Genomic DNA, 15,201 nt, shown 5'->3' with positions numbered 1-15,201 from the left:
GTTGAAAAATAAATAGCTATTAGGCTGAAAGAGAGGGCAGGTCAGCTGCTTTGGTTTATGAAGAGAGCGAGGCCATAAGCAGTGAGTACAGGAAGGCAATGGAGGGAATGGAAGGCTAGAGCCTTTTCCCCTTAAGATACATTTGGAAAGAGATCTGTGGGAGTTCTGAGGGGGACTTTGTTTAGCTTTTTATGTATTTGGGTTTGTTATACTGCAAGACTAATACAAATTGACTTAGTGTTACAGAATATACACCATGACATAGTAATCAAAACAGTATAGCTGCATGAACAGTAGTAATCTTGCTAAAAAAAAGCTAGGCTTTGGAAGTAGAGATAGAATGGAAGAAAACACAAGGGCCTGTAGGACAAAATAAACACATACAAAGGCTCTTCACAGTATGTATAGATGATTTGCAAAGAATCAAGTGCTCAAAGAGGAAAAAAGCTCCCCCAAACATACCACTCTCTAAAAACTATATACATTTCTGCAGAACCCTGGGGTGCTGCTCCACAGCCCATTGAAGTCAATGGTAATGATACATGGTAACCATTCTATCAACTAATAGGTATTTGTCCATCTGTGTGAAAGGAGTTTGGTGGTCTCAGTCCTCTTCTTAGTAGACACATTAGTGGGCACCTTACAAAAAGAACCATCGCCACCCTAATCAGTGTCCTGGGAGTCTTGGCAAAGAGACCAAGGACTGAACAAGCAATAAAGACTTACTCACCTTCTCCCTCCAAGTCAAGATGGAAGAAGGGTTATGAGGAAGCTTTTCTATGAATGAATGCAGGACATCAGTCTATAGAACTCTCAAGTAGAGCTGGGGGGAATAATTGATTTTTCAGTTTGGACAGGAAACTGAAAAATTGGAAAATGTTCAAAATTTGTCAGCAAATTTGAAAAGTCCATTTTGAGTTATACAAAACTTTTCATTCCAGGCCAGATTCAGAAAACCATGTTTGTCCCCTTATAAGCTTTACCTCAGTGGTTAGGACACTTGCTTGGGTCACAGGAGAGGCAGGATTAAATCCCCATGCTGAAGCAGAGTATTTGAACTCAACTCTCCCACCTCCTAAGAGAGCCTACCCACCAGATTATAGGCCATTCTAGGGTGGGCTGCTCTCTGTCTCTCCTGTTGAAGTTGTTCCATGTTGTATAAATACTTACATTTTCACTGGAACATGGACTTAAACTCAAGTTTCCCCCACTAGCAGGGGAGTGCCCTAATCACCAGGCTATACTGCTCACAAGATCTCCTCTTGAAAACATAAATATTAATTGGGCCAAAGAGTGTGAGCAAGGGAATGACTCTACAGCCTACTGATTAAGGCACTCACCTGGGAGGTAGAAGATATCTGCTTGATGCAGAGAAAGGATTTGAATCTACATACCCTATCTCCCAAGGAAGGAACAGAAGTTCAACAACTTGGAAGTGTCCTTTGTGTCTCAGTCCCCACCCCCATACACACTCTGCAGAGGTTCCTGACAGTGTGGTGGCTTTTTAAGGCTATTCCTGCTAGTCCAGTTGTCCTGTACCTTGTCAATGACTGACAGGAAATGCCGGCTGCAGAAAATGTAACACATTGGAAAAGAGATTCATTGTCTAGCTGGAGTGGAAGCAAATGTCTCACCTCAGTGAGAGCTTCAAAATTATGGAGACAAGGTAACCAAAAGGTAGAGAGAAGAGAGGCAATGGAAAGAAGGAGCAGGTACAGTCACTGTAGCTGAAAAGTACAGAGATATATTTCTCCAGGAGACCAAGCTCTGCAATGGAGATTCCCTTCAGGAGTCTATAAATCTCTCCCTGTAGTTCCCTATGGGGAAAACACATTTTCCAGAATAATCTATTGGTGTACGGATGAACAGGTGACAGAATGAAGCTGGGAAGAAAAAGATGATAAACTATTAGGAGGGGAAAGAATAAAGGAAATAGTGAGAAAAAATTAAATAAACACACCACCCACAGAGTTCTGGTTACAATTTTAATTGGTTTGTTCTTAAACCACAACTGACATATGAAGAGCTCATTGAACCCTACACTCTGTGTACCAACTAGAACCAAAAGCTCTGTAGTTCAGAGCAAGTAAATCTGATGAAGCTAAATGTCCCCCCTCATGCTTCAGTGTCTTAATGATGAGTTTATACTGGGCCAAATTCTGTAGTGACTTACATCACCATTGGTTTCAGTGGGGTTACATGGGAATCAGGGCTTTGCAGAACTTGGTCATAGAGTGAAATCTTGGTCCCATTGAGGTCAATGGCAAAACACCCATTGACCTCAGTGGTGCCAGGATTTCACCCATGGTCTCTGCTTTAGAAGGGAGAATTAGAATGTTAAAGAGAGGAGACAGTGTAAAGAACAATACATACAATGAGCGATTTCGATAAGGTTTAATGGGTAAACATCCTGATTTCTTACATAAATTTACCTGAGCTATTTTAATGAAAGAGCATGAAAAGTAATCTCAACTACACGAAGCTTTAATGTGTTTCTTCTGTTCATACATGGTTTTTAAATATGCATATAAAATGACATACTTGCATAGTCTAAGAAAACTCCCCTCTCACTTTTGTTAGAAGAAACACCATATGAAATATTTCAAGGACAGTTTGGTGTTCGGCTATTTTTGTAGGCGTGCAGTTGGCTCTCTTATTCTTCCTCCTCTTCAGCTTGGAAAGCAGCACTGCAATTAGCCTGAGCAGTCGGTCTCTAGTCTACACTTCTTTAATCATGGTACATTTTAAAAAACAAAACAATGGCCAGGCTAGAAAAGAAAAACACCCAGCAATTATTTATTGGGCTTGGCTTAGTTATAGCAGCAGCAGAGAGGTGTGCCAGTATGTTCATTATGGGTTTTCCCCTCGGTCATATCTCAGTTTAGGAACTAAGTTTTCAGAAATAATAACGTTGGGAAACTGGACAGTTTGTTAATGGCATAGAGAACCTTCAACTTCTGGTAGCTAGCGTGCACCCAGCCCTGGTTGCACTTTGCCCATACTGTACATGTTCTGCCTGATAAGTAGAGGATATATGCAAATCTCTAGGACTGTCAATATGGTGCTTTTCATGAGCACTAAAAGATGCATCCAAAAATCCCATACAAAAGTGCTGTGAATACTATGAATGAACTGCTATTCTGTGAACCATAATGTTGCTCTCTAATACATATTCTATGCTTGTACCGTGCATGGAACAGCCACAGAAATCAATGGAATGTTTTATGTGTAGCATATGTAATATTGTCCTTTGTTGCATACAGTAAAAGATGGGAGAGATCTACTGTAGGAAGTTCTGTGTCAGATTGTCTTAACATCCCATTGCCTTTGATAGTCTTGGGGAGGGGGTGGGAATCACCCTACAATGCTCACCCACCTTAGATTGAACAGTAAATGATAAATGCTAAACTGATGTTGTTCTCTAAGACCAAGATGTTCAAAACTAGAAGCTTTAAGTTAGGCTTCTAAATCCATGTCTAGGCACCTGTCTGATTTTCAAAAGTGCTGAGTCCCAATGACTTCAATGGGAGCTGTTGGATGCTCAGTACTTTTTTAATCAAAAAGGGGTCTAAATATAAGGATTCAGGGGCTGAACTTTAGGTTCCTATTTTTGAAATTCTTGGCATAAAAAAACAAGGCATGGAGGCATAAAGAATATAGGCATGGTAGATATTTACATTCCAGTTTTCTGAAGCATGTTTGAAATGATGTATTTCTCCATCTGTTTACCTGGATGCATCTGTATGCCAGATAAATAGAAGGTATACAATCAAATCTACATGTCTGTGAAGGAGTCCATTCTTTCCCTATAATTCTTGGCCTCAAAGGCAATGCTGTACTTTCAAAGTCAGGTAGAATGTAGGAAAGAAATCTGATCTGGCTCTTTCTCCCACAGCTTTGCGATGCGAGGCTAAACGGCGAGACGTATGCATTTTCTACAGTTTCACATCAAACCCCGATGTCTCTCTCTTGTTCTTCGCTTTAGCTACCATTAGATGCAGCCAGTTTGAAACATTCGCTTTAGCACCACCACCTATTAATACAGTCAATTAGCTCAGTAGACCACAGTGGTACAGTAATGAAAGACCACTTCATTTTGCCTGTTTTGCAGGGTCAAGGATGCATTTCTCTTAATATCTACCAATATATGTCGGCTATATCGCCTGACTACAGGAATCTTTCTAGTCATCCCATCAAAGCCATTGGAGTGATATAAAACCCAGGGCTGACCTTTAAGGGCACTGAAAATTGCTCCAAGCAGCAGTCACAGGTGCAAGTATGCAGTCGGTTCACTTATCTTCCTTAAAAAGACACTATTCACTTAGAGAGACAAGGTGAGTGAAGTAATATCTTTTATTGGACCAACTTCTGTTGGTGAGAGAGAGAAGCTCAAAAGCTTGTCTTTCTCACCAAGAGAAGTTGCTCCAATAAAAGATATTACTTCACCCACCTTCTCTCTTTAATATCCTGGGGCCAACACAACTACAACACTGCAGACAACTATTCACTTCTGTTACCTTATGCTTTAAAGAGCTGCTGACGCATCAGAGAACACTTTCCACTTATATAACTCTTTCCAGCCTAGGATCTCAAGGCTCTATATCAGCCAAATGGTTTTCAAAGAATCCTGTTAATATATTTTCTACATATCTCTTGCTTGTTTTTTTAAATTATTAGGGATACTTATGTGAAGTTAGGGTATTTATCACTAAGAATTGGTGTGCCCCCACTGCTTATTCTTCACTTAAAGTCATAGGGCCTAATTCATATTGGATATGGTGAATTTGACCCATATTATTCTATTTGTAACATTACCATAACTCTCACAGAAAACAACTATGAAGACACAAGCAGACATCACATTATTTTCTTATCAGAAATATGCATATATAAAGTTGTGTGCAGAATAAGCAGCCGGGAAAGATTAACTCTCAAGTCAGAATTTAAAATAATTTAAGCATGCAGCAGCATAGGCAATGTGTGTGAACAATTATATGACTAGCTGGCATGTATAATTACCATGACTGTATGTGAAAAGTGGGTGATTGTACATGCAAATAATCAGCACTTCCATTTGCATGTGAAATCATCTGACTTGTATATGCAATGATGGTCATTGCATTCACAAATTAGGGACACAACTGCAAGCCGAAATGCTTTTAAAATGTAGCCTTTAATAATAAACGTCCCGTTTCCATACAAATGTCTCTACTAGTGAAACTCATAGGGAGAGGCATACAGAGGATACACAAAATTATCTCACAAGAATGTTAGTGGAAGATTTTCATGTGGTGTCACTGGATTTTGCCGAATGGCAGCTATTGTCAAATGGCACTGTTGAAGGAATCGGTATGAAAGACCCCTGCTAAGCAACATGTGTGCTTAAAAAAAAATGACTGCAAAGAGGAAATGGCCTGGCGCTTTTATCAACTGCCATTTCATTTTGCCACTATTAATTTATTTTCTGATCAAACAGTCATTTCAAGTCATTATATTTCTGGCCTTGCATCGCCTGCATTTGACCCTAGCCAAGGACTGTGCCAAGGGAATTTCTAACTACTTACAGGAAATGACTTGAGATGTTGGCCCGTTTAGGAGACTGTCTTTGGGCTTTCACCATCTCTTCAGTATTGGTTCTCTCTCTCTTCCACAGTATATCTCAGTCCTTCCACTCCCGCAGTGCAATCTTATACTGTTACAACAAAGTCAGGTATCCTGCTTCCTCTACACTCAGCAACACACAGACAGCCACTGGGATTTGCGAAAGAACAAACCAGCATAAAACACCCAGTGCTGCAGTTTGGATGGGCACATGTCCCAAGTTATGACCTCATTCTGAGTCTATTGTATAAAAATGATTTGTGGTACTAAGCCATGAGACTCTTAATAGTGCACTTTGAGCAATGATGATGAATGAGCTTTGTATATTAATACTGCACTTTGCAATTTCCATTATCTAGTGCATTTCATCTAAAGATCTAAAAGCACTTTACAAACATTAATTAAGCATCACAACACCCCTGTAAATTATATTACAATCAATTTACAGATAAGAGGATTTTCCTCAATCCCAACCAAGTTAATGGCAGAGCTACAAATGAAACCCAGACATCCTGACGACTAGTCTCTCCTGCACTAGCACAATAGAAACCTCCATTAGTTTTTCTTTGACCCTTATTAGCTGTTTTAAACCCAACTGTTTAATACATATTTTGGTGACAGCAGTTATTGTTGTAATGACTCAGCTAGTCTGAGTTCTCACTGTAGCTAGGAAGCCTTACCCTGAGACAGTGACAATTTTGGACTTTCGCACAGCGCTAGTCCCAAACACTTCCAGGTTTAACATCAGAACTATGGGCCATCTCACACCTTCCTATGGTAAAACCAACAGGATGGAGCTCAGGGGGGGAAATGTGTAAGGATCCTTTTAGGGAGATTCTGTCACATGGGACAATGTTTTTGCCCTAGGGAACGGCCACAAAGCCTGTTCAGAAACCCATCTGATACCCTGAAGATCCATGGGAAGCCAGGGCCATCCCTGCGAGAGGCCTTATAATTTCTCGGGAGCTCTGTTCCACAGCCCCAAGTAGTGTGTGTCCAATGCAGCTCTGCAATCTGGAAAACTCTCTGAACCTGGATCACCCAGGCATCACTTTCCTATGGGGATTCTCACTGTGAATAGGATTTCACATAAAAGATAATGTGGCCCCCGGCTGTATTATCTTGTTTTCCAATTAAAATCCAAACTGGAAGAAGGATGAGGCATGCATGTTTGCATTCCTTTCACCCTGGCTGTGGTTTTCCCACTCCCTCCACAGCCAGCCTACTCTCCGCCCACAGTCCCTGCATGGATCCCCATACCACACAACACACTGTGGGATCTGGAGAAGGGAGAAGATGTTGCTACAAAGGAAAGGTCCCCACTGCAAGCAGATCTGTGAGGGATGATCCCCTCTAGGGTATTTAGTTAGGGTTCAGTTTCATAAAGTAAAGTGAGAACAATACCTCTGTTCAACACCAGCTGTATAATTTTAGATAGCACTCAATATCCAATTGAGCAGATTAATTCCAATCTGTCAGTGTAGTGTGGTTTACTCTGTAGCAGGAAGTGTTGTTTTTGGAGCAACGTTGAGCAGCCATTGCCATTTTACTGTCTACTGACAGAAATTAATAGTGAAGGCCTTATAAAGCAATTTATCAACAACCATTTGAATTCACACTTTTTCAAACCTCATATCTCCAGACTAGTGAGCAGTTGCCTGCCTATTTATGTCAAAATGTCAGTGGAAGGTAGAAATTGACCAGGATAGACTCTTGGGAGTAACTGATCTTAGTGACGCAGAGTTTGGTTAAACTCCTCAAGGACTAGTCTTGAAAGGAGCTGAAAGGCCCCAGAGCAGGCCTCTGACTGATCACAGAAGATATGTAAACACAGATGCAGCAGGCAAAAAGAGACCAGCCCTGCAAGTAAAGTGTGCCAAAGATATTGCAATTAGCACATTGTGAGACAAAGTGCCAGGACAGAGTCTTGGAAATAAACAATCTGTTTTTTTTTTTTTAATTAAATTTTACACTGTAAAGCAGAAAAATCTGGAAAAGACAATAGAAATGGGAAGGAAGTTAATTTTCACTCTAGTTATTTTAAAGAATGTGCTTTCCAATTCAAAGTGAACTGTGGCCATTTAAAACTCATTTGCCAATTCAGTTTCCACTACTAAAAATACAGTGCTAGAATTAGTGCTTTTTAGTTATCCAAAACTGTGTTTTTAAGAGATATCCTATTACCAACAGCTATAACTGACACTGTTATACTATTGGAATAGACCGATTCTTCCAAATATACCATATTAGTAGTGCTATTGGATCCATAAAGAGTCAAGGATTTGGCAATGCCCTTTAGTAATACATTAGCATTAGAATGACTTTCAACCATGGATTATCTGCTTTCCTTTCAAGCAAAAACTCTTTGTTGAAAGAACATATATATAATTTGGATTATTTTTTAAGCAGCAAATGGATTGAAGTAACATTTACCAATAATAAATACATTATAATTAAACATTACAATTAAAAATCAACATTTTTTTTTACTATGCTCTAAACTTTATAGAACTTTTAAAAGGAGCAACATTTTAAGCATGAGCAACAATTTAAATAAAAATTCCTCTGTATGCAACAGCTCTGAAATAGATTAATTTCTAGACAGGTCTGTCCATATTGTTTTTTTTCATAATCTAGCACCACTTTGGGGGGGGGGGGGGAGACTTTACAGCCTTGTGGAAACTTTTAAAGCACATTTTCCAGTAGCAGGTTTTAGTTTCAGCAATTTATCTTGTGCTGCTTCCTCTCTTTGAATCTAACTTTTGATGCTGTTTTGTGTGAAGGATAACAGCAAACTGACTGAAAGAGCCTCAAATAGAAAAAAAAAAAAAAAGGCTGCCTTGCTTGACAAAGAAAAATAATCTTTCCAATTCTTTCATGCAAGGAGCTGAATTTTCCAGTATAAAAATTTATGGGGTCCTTAACTTTCTGGCAGTGTCTGACACAACCTGCTTTATTTGATCCCGTAAACACAGCACCAAAACACTGAAAATTCAATTAGGTCAAATCCAATTTTTGGCTTCAAAGAAACTTGTGCACTGATACATGTGGGGTTTTTTTGGTTTGCTTTTGTTTAAAATGTGTGATTTTTGTTGCAGGTCAAAAGGCTCTGGGCGTCCAAGCCATGATTCACACAGAAAATCTCATACACAAGGAGGTGTATGCTCTTGCTGGATTTGGAAGCTGTTAGGACAGCATGCAGACTACACTCAAACAAACAACTTTATAGAATGTGCCACCCACAAGACTGATTGGCATATGATTTTTTTTTAACACTGTATTGTTTGCTCTCAATAACCCCCGGGGTATATTAGCTGAGGTTTACCTGCACCAGTTATTAGTATGGAATTGGATATGCAAATGAGAAAGTACAATGGGTGTGACCGTGCTAATATTGACTGTGTTAATAGTCTGAGCATGCCAGTGTATACTAGACATGTGTCTTGGAGGAAAAGACCCAACACTTCCATTAACCACACAAGCACTCCGTTCAATCCTTCTGCTCAGTTTAGTCAGAGCAGAGACTGACCTCAGTGCTTGTGCAGTTGATAAAAGCACTAGGCCATTTCCTCAAACAGACCTGCCTCCCGAGTGTTTACAAACATTGTTTGGTTTTACAAGCCAAAGATGGAGCAATGCATTATTCCAATTCCACTAGGTTTACAAAGAAATTATAACACCCTTGTAGAAAACTTAGACTGTATAAGCAATATTTTTGATTATTTCCCATTATCACAAAGGCCACAGAGAAGGCCCTAGAGTCACAAGCAACTGGTCCACTGGTACAGTGAGTGATGCTACAGGTACATGGACCCAGATTTAGGGTTTCCAGGTGTCCGGTTTGTGATTGAAATGCCCGGTGCCTCCGGTCAGCACTACTGACCATGCCATTAAAAGTAGGGTTACCAGATAGCAACTGTGAAAAAACGGGACAGGGGGTGGGGGGTAATAGGTACTTATATAAGAAAAAGTCCCAAAAAATGGGACTGTCCCTTTAAAAACAGGGCATCTGGTCACCTTAGCTAAAAGTCCAGTCGGCAGCACAGCGGGGCTAAGGCAGGCTCTCTGCCTGCCTTGGCTCTGTGCAGCTCCTGGAAACAGAGGCATGTCCCCCCTCCAGCTCCTATGTGTAGGAGCAGCCAGGGGGCTCTGCATGCTGCCCCCACCCCAAGCGCTGGCTCCGCAGCTCCCATTGGCCGGGAACCTCAGCCAATGGGACCTGCGGGAGTGGCATCTGCAGATGGAGCAGCATGCAGAGCCGCCTGGCCACACCTCCGCATAGGAGTCAGAGGGGGAACATGCCGCTGCTTCCAGGAGCTGCCTGAGGTAAGTGCCACCTGAAGCTTGCACCCCTGACCCCCTCCGATGCCCCAACCACCTGCCCCAGCCCAGATTCCCTTCCTGTCCTCTGATCCTCTCAATCCCAGCCCAGAGCACCCTCGTGCACCCCAAACCTCTCATCCCCAGCCCCACCCCAGAGCCTGTACCCCCAGCAGGAGCCCTCACCTCCCCCCATGTCCCTACCCTCTGCCCCAGCCCAGATCCCCTTCCCGCCCTCCAAACCCCTCGATCCCAGCCCGGAGCACTCTCATGTACCCCAAACCTCTCATCCCCAGCCCCACCCCAATGGTCACTACAGTAGAAAGAAGCAGCTAATTAATAGAGCACAACAACACTGCCCAAGAACTTGAGATAGGAAGAGAAGAAATATATCCATGCCCAACTGAAATTGCAAGGCTAATTTAAGATAATAACCTGAATTGGAATTTGGACAAGAAACGAGACTCAATACTCTATTTTTATGAAATGTATCATAAAATCTTTAAGACCTTCACTGGCTAGGATCTCGGTTTTACATCTCATCTGGAAGACAGCAGCATCCATAAAAGTGTCTCTTGACAACACATAAAAGTATTGCCTGTATACTGATTCAGATGGAACAATGTCACCAACATCTATGAATCATCAGCACCATTTCTTATAAAATGTAGAGACTTTTTCTGGTGGTTTTCTGTCTAGTTATTGAAATAATCAGAGCCTGCCTCAACTGTGAGATCTGATGAGCTCACCTCATAAGATGGTATTTTTACTGTATTTTTTTTTTTATTATTCTTAGAAGAATGCTCACTCTTGGTAGATTGATGGATAAAGAATGGAGGATTGAATAAGTAACATCTTGACCACAGCTCTGACCCTGACAGGTCACAACAGTTTAGCCATAAGACACAATGAGAGGCCACTCTGATATATAATTTCAAAGGTGTATCATATCGTTTTTGAGAAAAGAGTTCCTTCATCTTGAGAACTGGCTAATTTGAATGGCAGGCAGCCCTTTCTCACTTGTAACCATAACTCCCCATCTTAGAACTGGGGCATTTGACTTCCTGTTAATTGAGATCCTATCAGTGCAGAGAGCTAGATCTGTCAGTTTGTGAGCTTTACAATGAGCTATCCATATTCATGCTGTACTGGTTTGCCAGGTTATTTCAGCAGGCAAAGCTTCTCACTGCACTACAACCAGCTTTCCCAACTGAAAATAGGTGTTTATTGCTTGAAAGTTTGGTAGAGAGTTATCCTTTAATTATGTAAGTATGTTATTTGACTTATTACAGAATGCTGTATAATTCAGTTAGTTCTTATGTAGCTCTCCCAGCTGAACTAACGTACTAAGCCAAGGTACATTTGGTGTATATAAGATCTGAAATGTCTTTACAGGTTCTAAGCTGGAAGAACTTTCTGGCTGTCACATTGCGATTTTCATGGCAAGATTGAAATTTACAAACATTTTTATTATGTTTTAAATTGTTAAACTTCACCAAGTAAAAGTCATTTTGTTAATATATTTGTAATTTTCAAAAGCCAAACACTTTACATGATACATTTAGACACTTCTACATAGGACATAAGAAGTGCACTAATAGATATAGAGATTTGATGGTACTTTTACAAAACAATGAACATCTTTATTTAGCAGTTCCTTTTCTACACTGCGTGGTAGGGTTGACTAACATTAAACATAGAAAGTGATAATTAGTAAGCCTGTCACTATTTATAGCATAGAAGTTATGCAAAGTATAATGCATTCCAAGCACTGTATTTAATACTTGTTAGCAAGGCTGAGCAGATACCTTATAACAAATAATTTATTCATCAAATTTTGTCACCTTTTCTTTTTATGGAATATCTATTGTAATAATAAAGTACGTAGTATACATTATAAACGTTTAATAATTTATTCATTATGTTTTTTTAATTTAATTTACCCTATGGCTTTCTATTTGAGATATGTCACTCACTTGTGATTGGTTACATAAGCAGGACTGGCCCGTTTTGCCATCCTAAAACATTTTTGGCATCTTTCACAATGGCGAAACAAAACACGGCAGTGTGGCCGTGCCCCCTGGAAGTTAGTGCCCAGGCAACTGTCCTGCTTGTCCACCTGCCCCTAGAACCACCCCTGTACATAGGTCACATGGTGATGTTTCTGTTCTGTGATTGAATGATGATAACTCTTATCAGTGGTGCAAATCAACATAAAAAGCAAATTCAAAAATAGCTACACGTGAGTTTTTTAGCATGTTTTTAAAATTTGCTTTCCACAAGCATTTAAGCTTGGAAAATCTGCTTATACAATTGCTTACAGAAAAGGAACACACAAGGGTATAGTAAATTTGCCAGAAAATGCAGCTTTTGGGGTACCAAAATTATTTGCGAATTTGCATCAAATTCAGCAAATAATTTTGGCCAAAGAAAAAGGAAACAAAAATGGAAAAAACTCAAAATGGTTTGTTTCAGCCAATTCAAAAGGAAACATTTTATTCTGACCATTTCAAAATGTTTTGTTTCGACTTTTTGTTTTGAAACAGTGTTTGAAAACTGAGCTAATTTAAAAAACCAAACCAAAGCAAAAAAGGGTGGAAAAAAACACTCAAAAATGACCAGAAATGGACCTCCTCCCCGCAGAAAGTTTGATTCAGATTGAACTAAATATTTTGTTTGATCCAAATGATATTTTTGTTTGTTTTTCATTTTGTTGAGCAAAACATAAAACAAACAACCCCACCCCTGGAAAAAAAAAACGTAGTTTCTGTTTGTGCCAAAGTGAATTTTTAAAAAAGTACCATTGACCCTGAACTGAAAAATCAGTTATTCACTCAAGTCTAATAGTAAGTCTGTGTTTGCAGAAGTATGGAATCCAGCTAACTCTCCAGCACCCCAGTACAGTAGATAAACAGAAGGGAACATTGTTTCTCTTCTTGCAACTGTCAGTCTCATTCACTGCATATCCTGTGTAGTGATTTGGACAGGGTTCCTGTGGAGCAAGTAGAACTTGATCATATAGGATGTGCTCATGTAACTAAAAACTGCATCACATTGCACAATGGGACTGAATTAAGGTTGAGTAGACCATCTTAACAATTTTTAAAGCTTGACTTTGCAACCTTAACATTTGTTTAATGTAGTCTTTTAGTGTAATTAAAAAGGACATCTGAAATTATTGGATCCCTCTCCCCAGCCAGGTTATCAGCAGGATTGGAGTCCAATACCTTTAGAGCCACAGCACAGACCTCCACTCCTTGTGCTAAGGGAGTAACTGATAGCCCAGTCGTCTGTTATCCTCCTTGTGGATCAGCCACTAGAGCAGTGATACTCATACCTCAGTGGTTCAGGAGCCAAATTAGTGATCAACATTACCCAAAGATTCACAGTAGTGTGAATTCATTGTTTCATTTACTATCTATCTATCTATAATTCTCACAGCAAAATTTGTTAATAGCATAGTAAAAGCATCCTGATCGGTTAATAACTTAGATTGGTTAATAATTAAATCACACAGTGTTTTAATATCATGTGCTGCAAAGAGCCACATGAGACACATTAAAGAGCCACTTGCAGCTCACGAGCCTCAGTCTGAGTATTACTGCGCTAGAGGTTAATGTAACACACACTTTGCCATTGGTTACACAATTAATTGCTATACAGTGGAGGAATGTTGGAAATCAGGAATCCTGGATTCTAATTCTGCCTCTGGGAACGACCATGGTCCAGTGGTTGCAGGGAGCGAAGCCAAGTACATATATTTGACATATATGTCATTCTTTCTGAAATGGCCAGATGGATAAAACTGGGATCTACCATATTAGTGACCTAGAATCAGATTATACCCCTGCTGTTGCTCCTTTTCACTGCTCCAGTAACATGGAGGGACAGTAAATTAGGGTGGATGCTGGGGAATTCCCTCAGTGCAGGGACAGTGTAGGGTTAGCATACACAGCCATACACTGCCCCTTCCCTTACAGTCCTCTAGTGTATGGGCAGGAAGGGACAAGGCTGGAGCCCAGAGCTCTTTGGCAATTCAAGGCTGTGGAGAAGCCCACAGACACCCAAATAACATAGCACCTGTCCCGGGAGCCAGCTGGAAACTGGAAGGGAATTTTGCCCCATCTGTTCCTGGGCTGTACCTTCTGTGCTGAGCCCCCTGAGAACTGCACCCTCTGTAAAATAGGGAGACTGATACTAGCCTGACCTTAGGGTTGCCAACTTTCTGATCGCACAAAACCGAACACCCTTGCCCTGCCCCTTCCCTGAGGCACTGTCCCTGCACCGCCCCTTCTCTGAGGTCCTGCCCCCCACTCACTCCATCCCCCAGCCCTCCATCGCTCGCTGTCCCCCACCCTCACTCACTTTCACTGGGCTGGGGCAGAGGGTTGGGGTGCAGGAGGGGGTGAGGGCTCTGGGTTGGAGGTTGGGGTACAGGCTCCAGAAGGGATTTGGGGTGTGGGAGGGGGCTCAGGGCATAGGGTTGGGGTGCGGGGTGTGGGCTCCAGGAGGGGGCTCAGGGCTGGGACAGGTGGTTGGAGTGCAGGAGAGGGTATGGGCTCCAAGAGGGGGTTCTGACCTGGGGCAGGAGATTGGGGTGCGGGTGGGGGTGTGAGCTGCAGCTGGGTGGCTCTTACCACAGGAAGCTCCTGGTCTGCAATGCAGTGGGGCTAAGGCAGGCTCCCTGCCTGCCCTAGCGCCACGCTTCTCCCAGAAGCAGCCACCACATCCAGCCCCTAGGTGCAGGGGCAGCCAGGCGGCTCTGCACGGTGCGCGCTGCCCGCGCCTGCCCCCGTTCCCGGCCAATGGGAGCTGCGGAGCTGGCACTCAGGGTAGGGGCAGCATGTGGAGCTTCCCTGTTTGCCCCTGCACCTGGGGGCCACAGGGACATGCCAGACACTTCCAGGAGCTGCACAGAGCCAGGGCAGGCAGGGAGCCTGCCTTAGCCCTGCAGCGCCGCTAACCAGACTTTTAACAGCCCAGTGAGCAAAACCGCCAGGGTCCCTTTTCGATCGGGCATTCCAGTCGAAAACTGGACGCCTGGCAACCCTACCTGACCTTCTAAGCTAGCGGTATGAGGCCTTATTTTATAATGAGGGCTGTGAAGTGCAGAGAATTCAAACCGTGAGTTGGGGAAGAGCTGAGGGTAGAAATCATGGGGGGCACCAGGAGACCTTCCTCTAGGCCAAAGCGAGGGCTGCTGTCTTATACTGGGGCTTCAGGGGAAATAGTGAGAAATGGCTGGGAGGTGGTGCCCCCCTGATTCCTCCCTGTGGTGAT

This window comes from Emys orbicularis, chromosome 2 (assembly GCF_028017835.1).
Source record: "Emys orbicularis isolate rEmyOrb1 chromosome 2, rEmyOrb1.hap1, whole genome shotgun sequence".
NCBI classification, from domain to species: domain Eukaryota; kingdom Metazoa; phylum Chordata; order Testudines; family Emydidae; genus Emys; species Emys orbicularis.
Note: the sequence above shows the minus strand (reverse complement) of the source record.